Genomic DNA, 14,633 nt, shown 5'->3' with positions numbered 1-14,633 from the left:
GCCTCTTCTCTTTGACCCTATAGACTTGGCAAGGAAGTGGCTTCCTGCTGTTGCTAATTTCTAGGTTGCCTCACGGTCCTCAGTTTGGCTTTTTGACTTTTTCTGTCACCTACATAACAAATTACATGCATTAAATCTCCCTGTTTCAAGCAGTCATAGTGGCTTCTGCTTTGCTGGTGGGAACCATACTGATACAAAGATCTTAATAACGTAATCACGGCATTTTACAGGAAGGATCAAACACCTATGATACCGTGGGCTGTGTGTTCTGTTAAGTTCTATCTTAAAAGACCTTTGAAAAATCTGCTTCCCTTTCCTGATTTCTTTTTATTGCCCAGCCTCTCAAAAGTGTACCCCCTCAGGGCTTCCCTGGCGGCGCAGTGGTTGAGAGTCCGCCTGCCGATGCAGGGGACACGGGTTCGTGCTCTGGTCTGGGAAGATCCCACATGCCGCAGAGTGGCTGGGCCCGTGAGCCATGGCCGCTGAGCCTGCGCGCCCGGAGCCTGTGCTCCGTAACGGGAGAGGCCACAACAGTGAGAGGCCCGCGTACTGCAAAAAAAAACAAAAAAACAAAAAACTGTACCCCTTCACCACCACCACATCATCTTAGCCAACTTAAAAGATGCCCTGTGCCCTGGGAGGGTGGAGAAGTCAGAAGCATGACAGGAACCAGGTGTTCCTTTCCTTACCCAACGTACTAGTGATGGAAGGGAAGAAACCAAGCTTCATTTCCTCTCTTCAGTACTTTTCAGCTCACTGTTTAATCTCCTGGCTTCATACTTGTACTCATCTTCTACCACCCCTTCAGAGTAGCCGGCCGGGATCTTCTTACATTGTGCAGATCGGCTGACTTCCACAGCGCTGAGTTGCCCAAATTCCCTCTTCCATCGGTATTTCTCTCCATCCTCCTTTGGCAACTTTTTTTCAGGGAGCTTCACATGTCGTGGTTTCAGCTCTTAAATACATATGAAATCTCAAACTCATACTTCCAGCCTTGCTTGTCTTCTAAGCAGACAGCTGGAAGGCAAGAATGAATGAGGATGTGTTTCACGGGCCCTGCCCATCCGTGGCCCAGCCCATGCACAGAGGGATCAGGTGCTGGTTTTGTTCTGCCATATCCTCATATCTACGTAATGTCCATTCAACCAAACTGAAACCCTTGAAGCCTTCTTTGGAACTGCTATGATGAGCAATATAGAATTGTTCTTGAGTGGGCGGAGCATGTTAGGGTTAATCCTGCCTTTTCTTTTTATCTCTGCATCCAAACCTCTGGCTTTCCAACCCCTCTATCAACCAGCCCCACCTACCTCTCAGCCTCCCGTTGCAGCCTCCGAAGTCCAAACCTTCGCTCCGGTCAGGCTGGTCTCTTTACTGACCACCTTCACAAGGAAGGCTCACCCCAAACCCCTCCCTTGGACTGGGAAATCACACAGCAGACTGAGGTGAGAGAATGGAGTCTGGGGTCAGACTGCCTGGGTTCAAACCCCTGTTCTATCTCTTACTGATATTGAACAAATGACCACTCTCTGTGCTCTGGTCTCCTCAGCTGTAAAATGGGGGACATAATAATATCTAGATCATAGGTTGTTGTAAGGAATAAGTGACTAATATGTGTAAAGTACTTAGAACTTTCCCGGCACTTGGGTCACACGTGATTGGAAAATCAGGCAGCGAGGAACTACGTCACCTATTTCTCTGCCACAGCTTGGCTATGGTACCATGTAGTCATCAAACAGAAAATGACTTTCTAATTTTAACCAATATTTTATATTTTATTCCAATTGCATAGAAGTGCAAACTGCTGCAAGGTTTAGGAAAAAATTGCTCTGCTTGCAGAAGGATTCTTTTTTCCTCCCTCCTCCCACCCAAATTCTATCCCATTCTTTAAGAGCCAGCATAAGTCCCGTTTTCATGAAACTCTTTTCTGTTGCTTCAACCTACACCAGATTCTCAGTTCTGGACAGGTTTATATGGTAGGTCCACACCATACAGGTTAGTATTGACTTGCTTTTATGGATCAGTGTGTTCTGTTGGGGTCTCCAAGGGGGTCCCCTCAATAAATAGCTGTCCAGTTCTCAGACTGAGTTCTGAACAAATGGAGAACTAGACCAAATGGTTGGCTGGCAGAATCCAGTCATCACCTGTATTGTTGACCAAGCTAAGTTGGAGGATGTGCTATAGAGTGAGGGTCAAATGAGCCTGTACCTGCGTTAAAAAGATGCACCTCTTCCTCATGGGGTTGTCCCCAAGGTCACCCCACTCCAACTGAGTCACTCCACTTCTCGCGGGGAGGACAAGAGTATGAGTGGCCCTGGATATGTTTCAGGAAAAGTCCTCCCGTTGCAAACCAAGAAGTGGGGAAAGACCCACCCCTCTAACAAGGTCTTCCCATGTAAATCATAAACTCTTTGTGGGCAGGGCCTGGATCTTAAGCTTCTGCTGCATTCTCTGTAATACTGAGAAGGAAGGGCACATAAGAGCTGTGCAATAATAGTAATTCCAGGATCTGTTCTAATCACTTCCCACATAAGAACTTAATCAATCCTTAGAACAATCCTACGAAGCAGCTGATATTAACACTGCTGTTTTCTTGATGAGAAAACTGAGTCATAGAGCTGAACCCAGTCTGGCCTCAGAGTTCTTGCTTTTAACTACTAGCTGACACTGCCCTGATTGAACTTCAAGGGCAATAGTGCTGGTAGAAGTGGAGATTCTGAGAGTTCAGGAGCTAGATGGGAGCAGCTTCGTTAATGTCCAGTTAAGGGAAGTTCTGTATCAACTAATGCTTAGAGAGAATCATTGGAGAAGATTATATAGCCCAATTCCTGTTTTCTAAACTGTCAGAGACTACCAGAAATCCTGTGAAACGATCAGTGAACTGGGAAGGAAGTCTGTTAATTCATCCTACTGAACTAATTTCTTTATGTAATACTTAGTCATGAGTGCAAAAATGAATCAAAGTGGTCACCTTTGATTGAAAAAGAAAATAGTTTCTGGCTCTGATTCTTTTGTCGCTCATATGATTAAACTGCAATTTGTTTTATAATAGGTAAGGAGGTTTTCCTTCATTTCATTGTTTTATAGGATGGTGTGAAAGTTAAAACCCTATCCAAATATTAATTATATTTGACCCCATGATTTTACATTCTAGGTATTTCTGTGACTTCAGTCTGAATCCAAGTAAAAAAATAGATGTCCTTCAGACGTTTTACCCGTTTACCACTAGAGGGCACTATCTAGTCTTTTATCTCTGAAACAAGCCCTAAGTGTTCTGCTTTGTTTCCCACACGTTTCTCACATATAGGAGGAGCCGTAAAAGGCTGTTATCAATCTGTCTCCGATTTATTATCGGGAAATCGTTTAAAGTAGGAATACATTTCAAGTCAAGGCCGCTGATCTGCTTTATTTAGTGGAGACACCTATGGATTCGGGCCTATTATGGCCTAGCACAGAAGTGCTAGGTGCTTTAAATACATTACTTCTGAATCTCACATTACCCTCCTTTTACAGATGAGGAAATCGAAGCTCAGGAAAGTCATATAACTTCCCCAAGGTCACACAATTGCACAGCAGTGACTTAATTTAGGCTCTGAACCTAAATCAGGATTGAATACAAAAGGAGACTTTCCACGATGCCACTGACTGATTTCCTGAACTGAGAAGAGGCCCAGAGAGTTTCGTCCACCTGGTGGTTCACTCTGATGATGGGAAGTTATAAGGCGTTGAAGATAAATGATAGTAACAACGCTAAATGTAATTTATAGCTAACAGATTCTAACGAAACAGCCATGGAGATGCACTAGACCCTTTGTTTTAAATTCCACATAATCTAATCTGTTCCCACCCTGCTTGCTTGAATGTAATTAGTGGGATCGTTTAAGGGGCCAGATAAAACAAGGCAGTTTATTTCATAAAGGAATCGTGTATTCTGCCTTAGACCTGACCTTCTGCTGACCTTCCTCAGCTACTCTTTCTTGGGTGATCAAGATACAAGTGGGGCCTTCCCTGGTGGCGCAGTGGTTGAGAGTCCGCCTGCCGATGCAGGGGACACGGGTTCGTGCCCCGGTCCGGGAAGATCCCACATGCCGTGGAGCGGCTGGGCCCGTGAGCCATGGCCGCTGAGCCTGCGCGTCCAGAGCCTGTGCTCCGCAACGGGAGAGGCCACAACGGTGAGAGGCCCGCGTACCGCAAAAAAAAAAAAAAAAAAAAAAATACAAGTATAAATGCCTAGGAAAGGGACCATTTTTAGTGGTGACATCTATGGGTCTTGATAGTACACTTTCTGTTATGAAGCGATACTGTAATGACTTCCTATATTTCCACAAGCATGGCTGCATTTGACAGTGATGTGCATAAATTTACTCATAAACTCACACTAAGTAATGACTCCATTGAAATTGATCAGGCATGCACTTTATAATCATTTCCGGTATTGTCCTGAATCTAAACCTGTTCACTAAGATCATAATGAGCTTAGAAGTATTATAACGCCCTTGCATTTCTTGGTCTAGGTGCTGTTTAATAAGGTGCTTATATTATTTTCTATGAGGAGAGAGAAAATAAAATTTCAGTCCTGACTGTACCAATTATATATAGAAAAAGGAATCCAGAGTCATCCTGTATGAAGTACATCCTACCGAGAGATAAAACTATAAAACTGCTTAATCTTCAAGGAAAAGAACAAAGAGCACACACTATCAGTGAGAGTTGTTTTGTATACAGGGCCGAGAATTATCATTTTTGTTCTGTAATCTTAGGCTACCAAGCCATTCCATATTTAGCCTGTGAAATGTAACATCATAGAGCTAAAAAATCTGAAGAAAAAAAGTTCATGGAAACTTTATACATTCCACACATATTCCAAACACATTTCAATTGAGTTAGACATCAGGCACTTTCAGTCTAGAAATGTCTTCAGCTGGGATCAGGTTTTTAATTCCCCCTTCTCTGGAATCTTGGAGCAGCTGTTGTTTCCCAAATGAGCTTGTTAGTGTAGATTTGTTTTTTAAATTACTACTTTAGTCTAATGATAAATAAGCTAGTTAATTCCATTAACTAAGAGCCTCTGAAAGGAAGCAATAACATCTAAGGATTTTTTATTATTGAAATATAGTTGATGTACAATACTGTTAGTTTCAGATGTACTACATAGCGATTTGACATTTGCATATATTACAAAACGATCACCTTGATAAGCCTAGTAACCCTCTGTCCCCATACAAAATTATTACAATATTATTGATCATATTCCTTATGCTGTATATGATATCCCTGTGGCTTATTTATTTTATAACTGCAGGTGTGTTTCTTCTTAATCCCCTTCACCCTCTGGCAATCTAAAAAACAAACAAAAACAGACTCATAAATACAGCATCTAAGGATTTTAAGATCTGTCTGTAGAAGCATGGCCTGCCGTGCAGAGCTGTTCTATCACAATATCAGTGCAAGGAGTAGACCGAAGTGTGCCTGTGAAACAGACCCAGTTATGGTCTATTTTGGTCACTGGCATTCCGAGGCCTCAGGCCCCTCTCCTGGGCCTGAGATTCATTCTTCCTTATTCAAGGCAGCAACAGCTGCGTTCGACAGAAGCACGATCCAAATCATAGCAGATCAGGTGACTCAAAGTTTTCATTCTGATGAGATGAGAATGCAAACTAGCTCAGCGATTCCTGGGGAACTCTGCATCACTTTTAAAGCTTCAGGTTCAATTATCTAAGTGGAATGAGTGGAATATGAATAAGGGAATGCGATTTTAATTGCATGTTTTATTTTGAAATGATTGAAGATTCACATGCAGTTGTAAAAAGTAGTTTTCCTGTACCCTTTTCCTGTTTACCTCTGGACATCTTGCCGGACTCTAGTACAATGCCACAGTCAAGATACAGAGCTGAATATAATTTCCTAGGAAAGTAATACTCCGGGGATCAGACCCGTGGCCTCTTTATCTACGATCTGTTAGTGGCATCAGGGACACTATGGGAGAAGAGAGGAGTAGTTTCTCTCAGATACTATCCTTAAAACTTAAGTATACCCCAACCTTTGCAGTTATTTTAAATCGCTTCTAAGAGGGAGCTGGTCATGAGCACATCTAATTCTTGTCTGCTGAACACCTTTCACTTTTGCCCTTGCAGAGCCACTTTCCAACCTCCTCCGCCCTGCCTTGTGCCGCCGGGGCAGCCAGCAGGGAGCTGACTTGTGTGGGCTGCACCAACGACTCCTGGACCGTCTGGCTCCCAGGTGGGTTTGGCGGAAACCCAGAGGGCAGGAGGAGAGTGAAGCCAGCGGGTATGCCCTTGGCCCTGCCAAGCATCCTTGGATCGCTGGGTCCCCCTCGGAAGGCCACGGCTCCCGATGGACAGCCTTTTCCACAAAGAGCCTCCCCTGCGTGCCCTCCCTGCCCTCACCCCTGCAGGCCTGGTGGCAGGTGGTGCCTCAAGGTCCCTCTGGTGCTCCCCCCATCCCTGGCCACAGTTCTGTCAAGAGTCCCTTCATCAAGCGTTTTCTGTCTCTCCCCTTGAGTCTGTCGTCTGTTTTCTCCCGAGACCCCAACCGTTACATTCAGCGACCACCACCTTCTTCCTATTTCTCTCCTCCTCCTTGCTTTATGGACACCAATCTCCCTGGTTTTTCTACTCAGACATGGAGAGGAAGTCAAGAATGACACCCCAGGAAACCCCAACATTTAAAAGGAGAGCAGTGGTAACGAAGAGAATAGGATGCATGGCGGATACTCCCAGACTCTCAAACTCTTGAGTCCTAGCTTACCAGCACCTTTTTTGTGCTCCAGAAGCTTCTTTCTGGAGGCCCATAGAAGCCCCAAACTAAACACTTCATGGTGAACGCTGTGATGAGCTGCCCAGATCCCTCCTGAGGAATAAAGGACTGAATCACCCAGCTGGGGAGAATATTGTTGGTAAATAGCCTTCAGCGGACTGCCCTCTTCGGGGGCTGCCTTAGCTGAAGGAAGCGGCCTCATCCAAATCCTCCTCCTCCGAGGAGCGGCCTGCACCCCATGACTAGTCAGCGAGTCAGAGATAAAGGCCTGGCCTCCTTGGCCCAACTCAGGACAACTCTTATTCCTTATCTATGGCCACATGACCTCCAAACTAGCAACTTAAAACAACATTTATTATCTCACATTTCTGGAGGCTGGGAATGCAGGAGTGCCTGAGGTTCTGTCTCAGGATTTCCCATGAGGTCGCAGTCATCTGAGAAGGGCCCACTTCACTGTTGGCAGAAGGCTTCGGTTTCTCACTACCTGGGTCCCTCCTCGGGGTTGCTCACGTGTCAGTGACTGCTGCGTCAAAATCCCCTTTCCCATGGAAAGTGGGCTTCCTTAGTGATTTCAGCCCATTGCTCCAACTTTCTGGCCCTCTCAGTTCTTAGAACTGTTACTTCCAGCTGTTAAAACAATGACTTCCTACCCCCAAGATTCAGTGTCTCAAAGCTCTAGTTTCATCCCCAATCACTGTCTCTCTTCTCTCCCATCTCCTCTCCTGACCCCGCAGCAGAACAGGGCTGTGGATGCGGTCTGGCCCACACAGACCTGCCCATGTCTTTCCATCACATACCCCTCTGATAGAGCTCAGGAAGGAGGGTTAAGGAAGGGAGAGGGGACTTGCGGGACCCAGCTTACTGTCCTTGTGCTCAGTGTGGGCAGATGGAGGCTGACACATTCATCTGACAAGGAATTTGCTCCCAAGCAGCAGCTCTGGGTGTTAGGGGTCCCTCACGAGAGAGCTGCTTTCCCAGCGTCAGGCCCAGCCCCTGAGCTGGCAGCCATATACCCCATTCCTCTTTGCTGTGGCTTTCCCAGGTAAGAACAGCGCTCCAAATATGATCTACTCACCACAGCCCACTCCTGCGTCTTCAGGCACATGTGGGATCCATCTTCCAAACCTGAAGGTTCAGCCTGCTTCACCCAGCAGTCCCACACCATAGCATCTCTCCCCCATGTGCATTTCCTCTACCCTGGTAGCACGGGGGCTGCACAGTGAGCCTGTGCCCTCTAACTGTCCAGACAGGGACCGGCACAGCCAGAGACCCACACACCTGGGAGCAGTTCTCTTGTCAGCTCCTCCCCTTGGCTCTGAGGATGAGAGGTAGCCCAGAGCCACCCTGCCCTGTTCTGGAAAATAAGTAGTTCTACGTGAGTAACGTACTTCTACAAAAGGCAACAGCCTTCTCCCTTTCAACCTCATATTAGGGTGGGATGTGGCGGTGCTTGTTCTGCTTCCTGGTTTCTCTTAGCAAGCCCTGCTGAGGATGTATGGCCCTAACAGCTGTGATTCTAGGAATTTAGAATGTGGGGTATTTAGCTCATTTGATCCTCAGCTGTGAGCTTTAGGGCAGCCTTAGTCACCAATACTTAGCAGCTGTCACCCATGTTTAAAATTAATCATCTTTCTCCCAACCACACTCTGATGCCTATTACTTATTTTGGTAAAAGTTATCACTATCCTTCCTGTAGGGTGATCAACTGCCCTGGGTTGACGGAGCATCTGTACTGAAAGCATGATACTCCAGGGAACTTAGAAAGGTCAGTCATCTTACTTCCCATGTCAATGACTCCAGCCAGAACCTGTGAGTAATTCAATTCCTCCCTGTCTTCATGGCCCCTGCTCTGTTACTTAGTGGTGGTGTTCCTCTACCTTTAATAGCCCGAGTATCTATGCCCCCTTTTTCCATTCTGCAACCATCTTATGCTACTCAACTTCATGTCTCACCGGAATCACCTGGGACAATTTATAACTACTGATATCTGGATTCCATACCCAGAGATTCTGGTTCAAATGGTCTGGGGTGGGCCCTGGACAGTTACCGGGCAATTCTTGTGTGCATTCTCCCAACTGAATGACTGCTAATCTGAATGATCTTCCCTACTCCAGAGTTCCCCCCTCTAATCCATCCTTCACACTGCAGCCAGAATTATCTTTCTAAAACACAAAGCTGACCATGTCAGAGCCCGACATAAAACTACACTCTGGGCCCCCCCTCCCCATTGCTTTCAGGATAAAGCCTTAACTGCTCAGCATGATGGAAGGGGAGCAGAGCATGGGAGATGGCAGCTGGAGAGGGAGGCAGGGCCCGATCATGCAGTACCTGGACCCTTTGGCTGAACTACGTGCATCGTTTCTGTGCACATCCCCCACGCTTTATGGCAACACCATCTTTTGCTCATTGAAAAACTATTTACTGAGCACCTACTAAGTGTGAGGCAGTAGAGATCAATGATGAATAAATCAATCACGGTCACAGACCTTCTCCTCCAGAGCTGGTAGGCTAGATCTCTACAGGGACCACAGCCCAGGCAGAACGGACTACACCCTTACCTTGTAACGTGAATACGCTTTGACTCTAGCACCTGTCGCCTTTATTATTCACATGTACGTAACTTTCTAAAAACCATAGCGTCCGTGCCTTGAGGTCAAGAATTACACTATTTTCCTTGTTTTATCTACAACACCAAGCAGAGTGCTCAGTATGTACTAAATGCTCAATAAACGGTTTGCTGAATGAAAACAAGGAACAATGGTTGAGTCAGACTTCCCCCAGAAGTACTTGAGAGTCTTGGATTTCACTCCCTTCGTCTGTTAAGAATCTCAGAGTTCTGTGCTTTCCGCTAGAATGAATTAATTAGGGAAGAATAAGTCATGTATTCAAAATTGTCTAATTTGTCAAATAGGCATCGTGTGCGCCTGGAAGCAGGAATCCTCTCTCACAGGGGAAGTGAAGAGGTGACAGAGCTGCTCTTTCTATGGCTCCTAAAAATAAAACAAACCCTGGGTCATCAGTTAGCATCGCAGTGGGGATGAGTTATATTTTAGTATATGGCCTTTGACTAAGGATATTGGCACATACAAAGACAGTCTGAAGGTAAAAGAGGAATGGTCCTTTTCATGGTAGAACGACAGGGGTGGTGAAGCTTGTTTTCGGTCAGACATTTTAGCCCCTAACTACTCTAATTCGCTCTGATCCAGAATACTGGAGAAAGCCACAGAAGGCTGTTCGGGGCTCCACTGAGCCCCTGAGAGAACGCCCACTCAGCTCGCCGGTGAGAAGTCTCTGATCCTGCAACTCAGACTGGTAAGACTCAGCCTCCACAATGCTTCCCAGAAGCAGGAAGAGCCATTTCTGCCTCTTCAATGCGTCCTCCTGATTTGTCGGTTACTCTGGAATAGACTACGTCATCAGTGGTTTTTACTCGGCTCAAACATCTCAGTGCCAAAACTATCCTCTTTTCTCCACAGGCAGGGCTACACATCAGCTTCACAGCCTTCAGCTCTAATGACCAACTCAGTCTCTCACACTGATCTTCCAAGTCTCTTTTAGTCACATACTTGGTTTCTCTGGTCCTTCACAGAAAGGACCAGAGAAACTCTTGCTAATAATTGGTTCTGACCTCTATTTGGTTTATTTGCATTTGCATGCTCTTCCAACAATCCCTAATTAAAAAACTACAGCCACCCAGCAGGGTACTACCAATAACAGAGTTACTCCTCCCTCCACCTGGTGTCAGTGTATTATTTCCCCAGGTTACTGGTTAAGTGGAGTGATCAGCCATCCTGGTTGGCCTGGGACAGAGGGGTCTTAGTACAGGGCAAACTGGGACAGCTGGTCATCCCACATCAGGCAGCTGGCCTGTAACCTCCAAGGAATGATACAGGCACTAAAGGTTCTAGATCATAAGGCAGGAGGGACTAAATGCTAGAGAGAAAATGAAAGAAAGAGAAGTAGATGGACAGAAAGTAAGCACGGGAAATAAAGGCACTTGGGGGAGAAGAAAATACAAGAAGAAAACTTAAAATAGGAGAAGACAGAACCCTAGGAAAATTAAACCTTCCAGGTATAGAGAACTATACTTGAGAACCACTGCAGAAAGAATAAAAAGGTAAATAGGAGGAGAAGCATTATGCATGCCATGTTGATGAGCAGTAAGTAGGAAGGAAATGACGAACAAGACTTGTTAAAGAATATCTTTTTACACGTGGTTATTTCTTTTCTTTCAGAATGTCCCTTCTGAAAGGAATAGTACTCTCTCTCCTGGTGTTACATATAAAACATAGCATTATATAATCTTTGAAGAAAATAAGAACAGGAATAAATCTGTTTAAAAATAATTGCTTGTATGAAAGTAATTTTCCCTTATCCCTCAAGAGGGAGATGTTATCATCTGCAGGTCGGCCTATATTTAGTCTAGCTCCTTGGGATACTGGTAATTTTGTTAGATTAACAAACGTTAATGGAGCGTCTGAATGAAGTGTAGAGTTCCATTTAAAATTCTATGCAGTGGTTGTCCTGTTTCCAGGGTTTGTTTTGTGTCTTGTGTTGGCTCAAGCACTGTGGGATGTTTAGCATCCTTGGTTCCAGGGCATTAAGTGCTTGGAGACCTCCAGGCATAATGAGAATCCCTGGTTGAGAACCATTTCCAAACTTGCCCCATCATAAGCGTCTCAGGGGACACCAATCAATTACAGGTTCAAGGGCTCTCCACCCCCTCTCTGAATCAGTATCTCTATTGGAGGAACCCAGAAATCTGTATGTTTAATAAGAGCCCCAGGTGACTCTTAAAACCAGACAAACTTAGAAAACAATGGCTCTGCATCCCTTTCCCCTGATTTGTCAATGTGATCCCAAGAGCTTTTGGTCAGCCACGAGTTTGCCAGGATCTGAGGTCACCTGATAAGCTCCCTCCTAGTCTCTGCAATGCCTGAGAATAAGGACAAAAGAGAAATTTATGTTGTTAAATAGGACTGACAGGTAGGAGAGAACTGATAAAGAAATATGCTCAGTAGGCCATCTTAACTGGAAATATTTCACATGGAAATATTGTATCCAAAATCTTGATGTCCCCTAAATGACTTTTTATTCGTTGTACTAAAAAGATTATTCTACAAGTCATTTCTTATTGTGACAAAGCTTCTTATCTTGCCACAGTGCACTTTTTTTTTTTAACATCTTTATTGGGGTATAATTGTTCTACAATGGTGTGTTAGTTTCTGCTTTATAACAAAGTGAATCAGTTATACATATACATATGTTCCCATATGTCTTCCCTCTTGCATCTCCCTCCCTCCCACCCTCCCTGTCACAGTGCACTTTTGAAGAAATGTGTACTTACATACTACTTCACAGAGCAATGTGAAGTTTTTCAAGACTTGAAGTCAGTAAGCAAAAAAATAGACTTGCAGAATTTTAGAAATAACCAAGTAGACCTTAAAAATGGACAGTGATGCTGATCTACTAATGAAGCATTTTTTCTTGTTATATGTTTTAGTCTTTTTATAAAGCATAAAGTCGAGATGTGTCTAATTAACCTATGTAGAAAACAAGCATGTCCATGGGAATATGCTTAAAGATATCTGTAATACATAAAATAATGGCTATCATTTATGGATACCAGGCATTATATAAGTACCTGACCTCTTATAGGGTGACCAGCCATCCTAGTCTGCGAATATCTCAGCTTTAGCACTGAAAGTCTTGCGTCCCAAGAAACCCCTCAGGCCTGGGCAAAAACCAGGCCTGTTGGTCACCCTATATCTTCATCTCATTTAATCTTCAAAACACATGTGATCAGTACTATAATTATCCCCATTTTACAGGTGAGGAAACTGAAGCATAGAGGGGTTAAGCAAACTGACCAAAATGACCAGATTAGAAAGTTACAAAGTTAGTACTCAAACCCCCGTCTGTCTATATTTGTTTGCTTTCAAAGTCTACTTTCCTAATGACTCTGTTTTTTTGCCATTAAGTTACAATCCTTAGAGGGTTTTTATTTTTTAAGAGATATTTCTTCCTTGCCCCAAGAATAAAGTTTATTCATAGACTTAGCACCGAAAGAGCCTATTTAGAAATTCCTGGCAAATTAAAAAAAATCAGTTCCACAAGAAATTAATTGTATCCCATTTGATAGCAACTGAAAATTAAAGCCACACTGAGTTCTCCAAGACTTTGAGCATTGCTTGGAGAAGTTGAGAATACTGGGCTTGGGGAGATGAAACAAGAGCACAAGGAAATTCCACCCTTTCGAAGAGTAGTGTTTCAGGAGAATGGCATGTATGTGCTTGGCAACCTCAGTGTAGCATTTCACAGAGGGACATGATGGTGGCTGTCCCATCCAGTCAAATCCACCAGGGGGAGTGAGGAAAGGAGACATGCTTTCCTGGCCTGCCGTTCAGCCAAGACAGCTCATTTGATCTCCCCCACTAATAAACTCTGAGCTTAAATGAAGTTCTGGGCTGCGTCTCAGTTCAAATTGGAAAATAATTTGCAATGCACTGAAAACTAGGCTTTTAGAAATAAAAGTGATCTGTGCTTATTGCATTTTATAGCTCATAACCTCTTAGGATTTTTGGTCCTGAAAATGCTGATTTCTTCAGAATAATCCAATAGAATAGAGATGGGACATGTTCATTGAATGAGTAAAACACTTTTGCCTATGCTGAACCATCCTTGTGACTCTGGAATAAATCCACCTTGATCATGGTGTATGATCCTTTTTATGTATTGTTGGATTTGGTTTGCTAATATTTTGTTGAGGATTTTTGCATCTATATTCATTAAAGATATTGGCCTGTAATTTTCTTTTTTTGTGGTGTCCTTGTCTGGTTTTAGTGTCAGGGTAATGGCCTTGTGAAATGAATTTGGGAGTGTTCCTTCCTCTTCAATTTCTTTGAACAGTTTGAGAAGGATAGTATAAGCTCTTCTTTATATGTTTGGTAGAATTCTTCTGTGAAGCCGTCTGGTCCTGAACTTTTGTTTGCCGGGAGTTTTTCTTATTACAGTTTCGATTTAGCTTCTAATGATCAGTCTGTTCAAATTGTCTGTTTCTTCTTGACTCCTTCTTGGTAGGCTGTATTTTTTCTAGAAATTTGTCCATTTCTTCCTGGTTGTTCATTTTATTGGCAAATGCTTGTTCATAGTAATCTCTTGTGATCCTTTGTATTCCTGTGATGTTGGTCCTAGCTTCTCCTTTTTCATTTCTGATTTTACTGATTTGGGCTCTCCTTTTTTCTTGACGAATCTGACTAAAAGTTTATCAATTTTGTTTATCTTTTCAAAAAGAAGCTCTTGGTTTCATTGATATTTTCTATTTTTTATCTCTATTTTATTTATTTCCTCACCTTATTATTTCTTTCCTTCTGCTGATTTTGGGCTTTGTTTGTTCTTCTTTTTCTAATTCTTTTAGGTGACAGGTTAGGTTGTTTATTTGAGATTTTTCTTTTTTCTTGGGGAAGGCCTGTATCACTATGAACTTCCCTCTTAGAACTGCTTTTGCTGCATCCCATAGATTTTATAAGGTTGTGTTTTCATTGTTGTTTGTCTTGAGGTATTGTCTGATTTCCTGTTTGATTTCATCGTTGACCCGCTGGTTTTTTAGCAGCATGTTATTTAGTCTCCTTGTAATCATTTGTTTTCCCCTGTTTTTCTTTCTGTGGCTGATTTCTAGTTTCACACCATTGTGGTCAGAAACGATGCTTGAAATAATTTCTACCCTCTTAAATTTGTTGAGGCTTGTTTGGTATACTAGTATGTGGTCAATCCTAGAAAATGTTCCATGCATGCTTGAAAAGAGTGTGTATTCTGCTTTTTTTGTTTTTCAGATGTACTATCCTATAGATATCAACTCA

At 43.5% G+C, this 14,633-nt stretch overlaps 1 long non-coding RNA gene across 1 annotated transcript in view; it reads left to right on the top strand.

Moving 5' to 3' along the window:
• The window catches only part of LOC307184765, a 33,986-nt gene extending 22,945 nt beyond the window's left edge, over positions 1-11,041 (top strand). Inside the window, exons 3-5 of the long non-coding RNA XR_013827823.1 lie at positions 6,132-6,237; positions 8,471-8,539; positions 9,981-11,041. This is a non-coding gene — a long non-coding RNA (uncharacterized lncRNA). The remainder of the gene's footprint in view (positions 1-6,131; positions 6,238-8,470; positions 8,540-9,980) is intronic.
• The last annotated feature ends 3,592 nt before the right edge of the window (positions 11,042-14,633 follow it).

Source organism: Stenella coeruleoalba (genome assembly GCF_951394435.1).
Source record: "Stenella coeruleoalba genome assembly, chromosome: 3".
In the NCBI taxonomy this organism is placed as follows: domain Eukaryota; kingdom Metazoa; phylum Chordata; class Mammalia; order Artiodactyla; family Delphinidae; genus Stenella; species Stenella coeruleoalba.
Note: the sequence above shows the minus strand (reverse complement) of the source record. Positions and strands in the feature narration are given on the sequence as shown.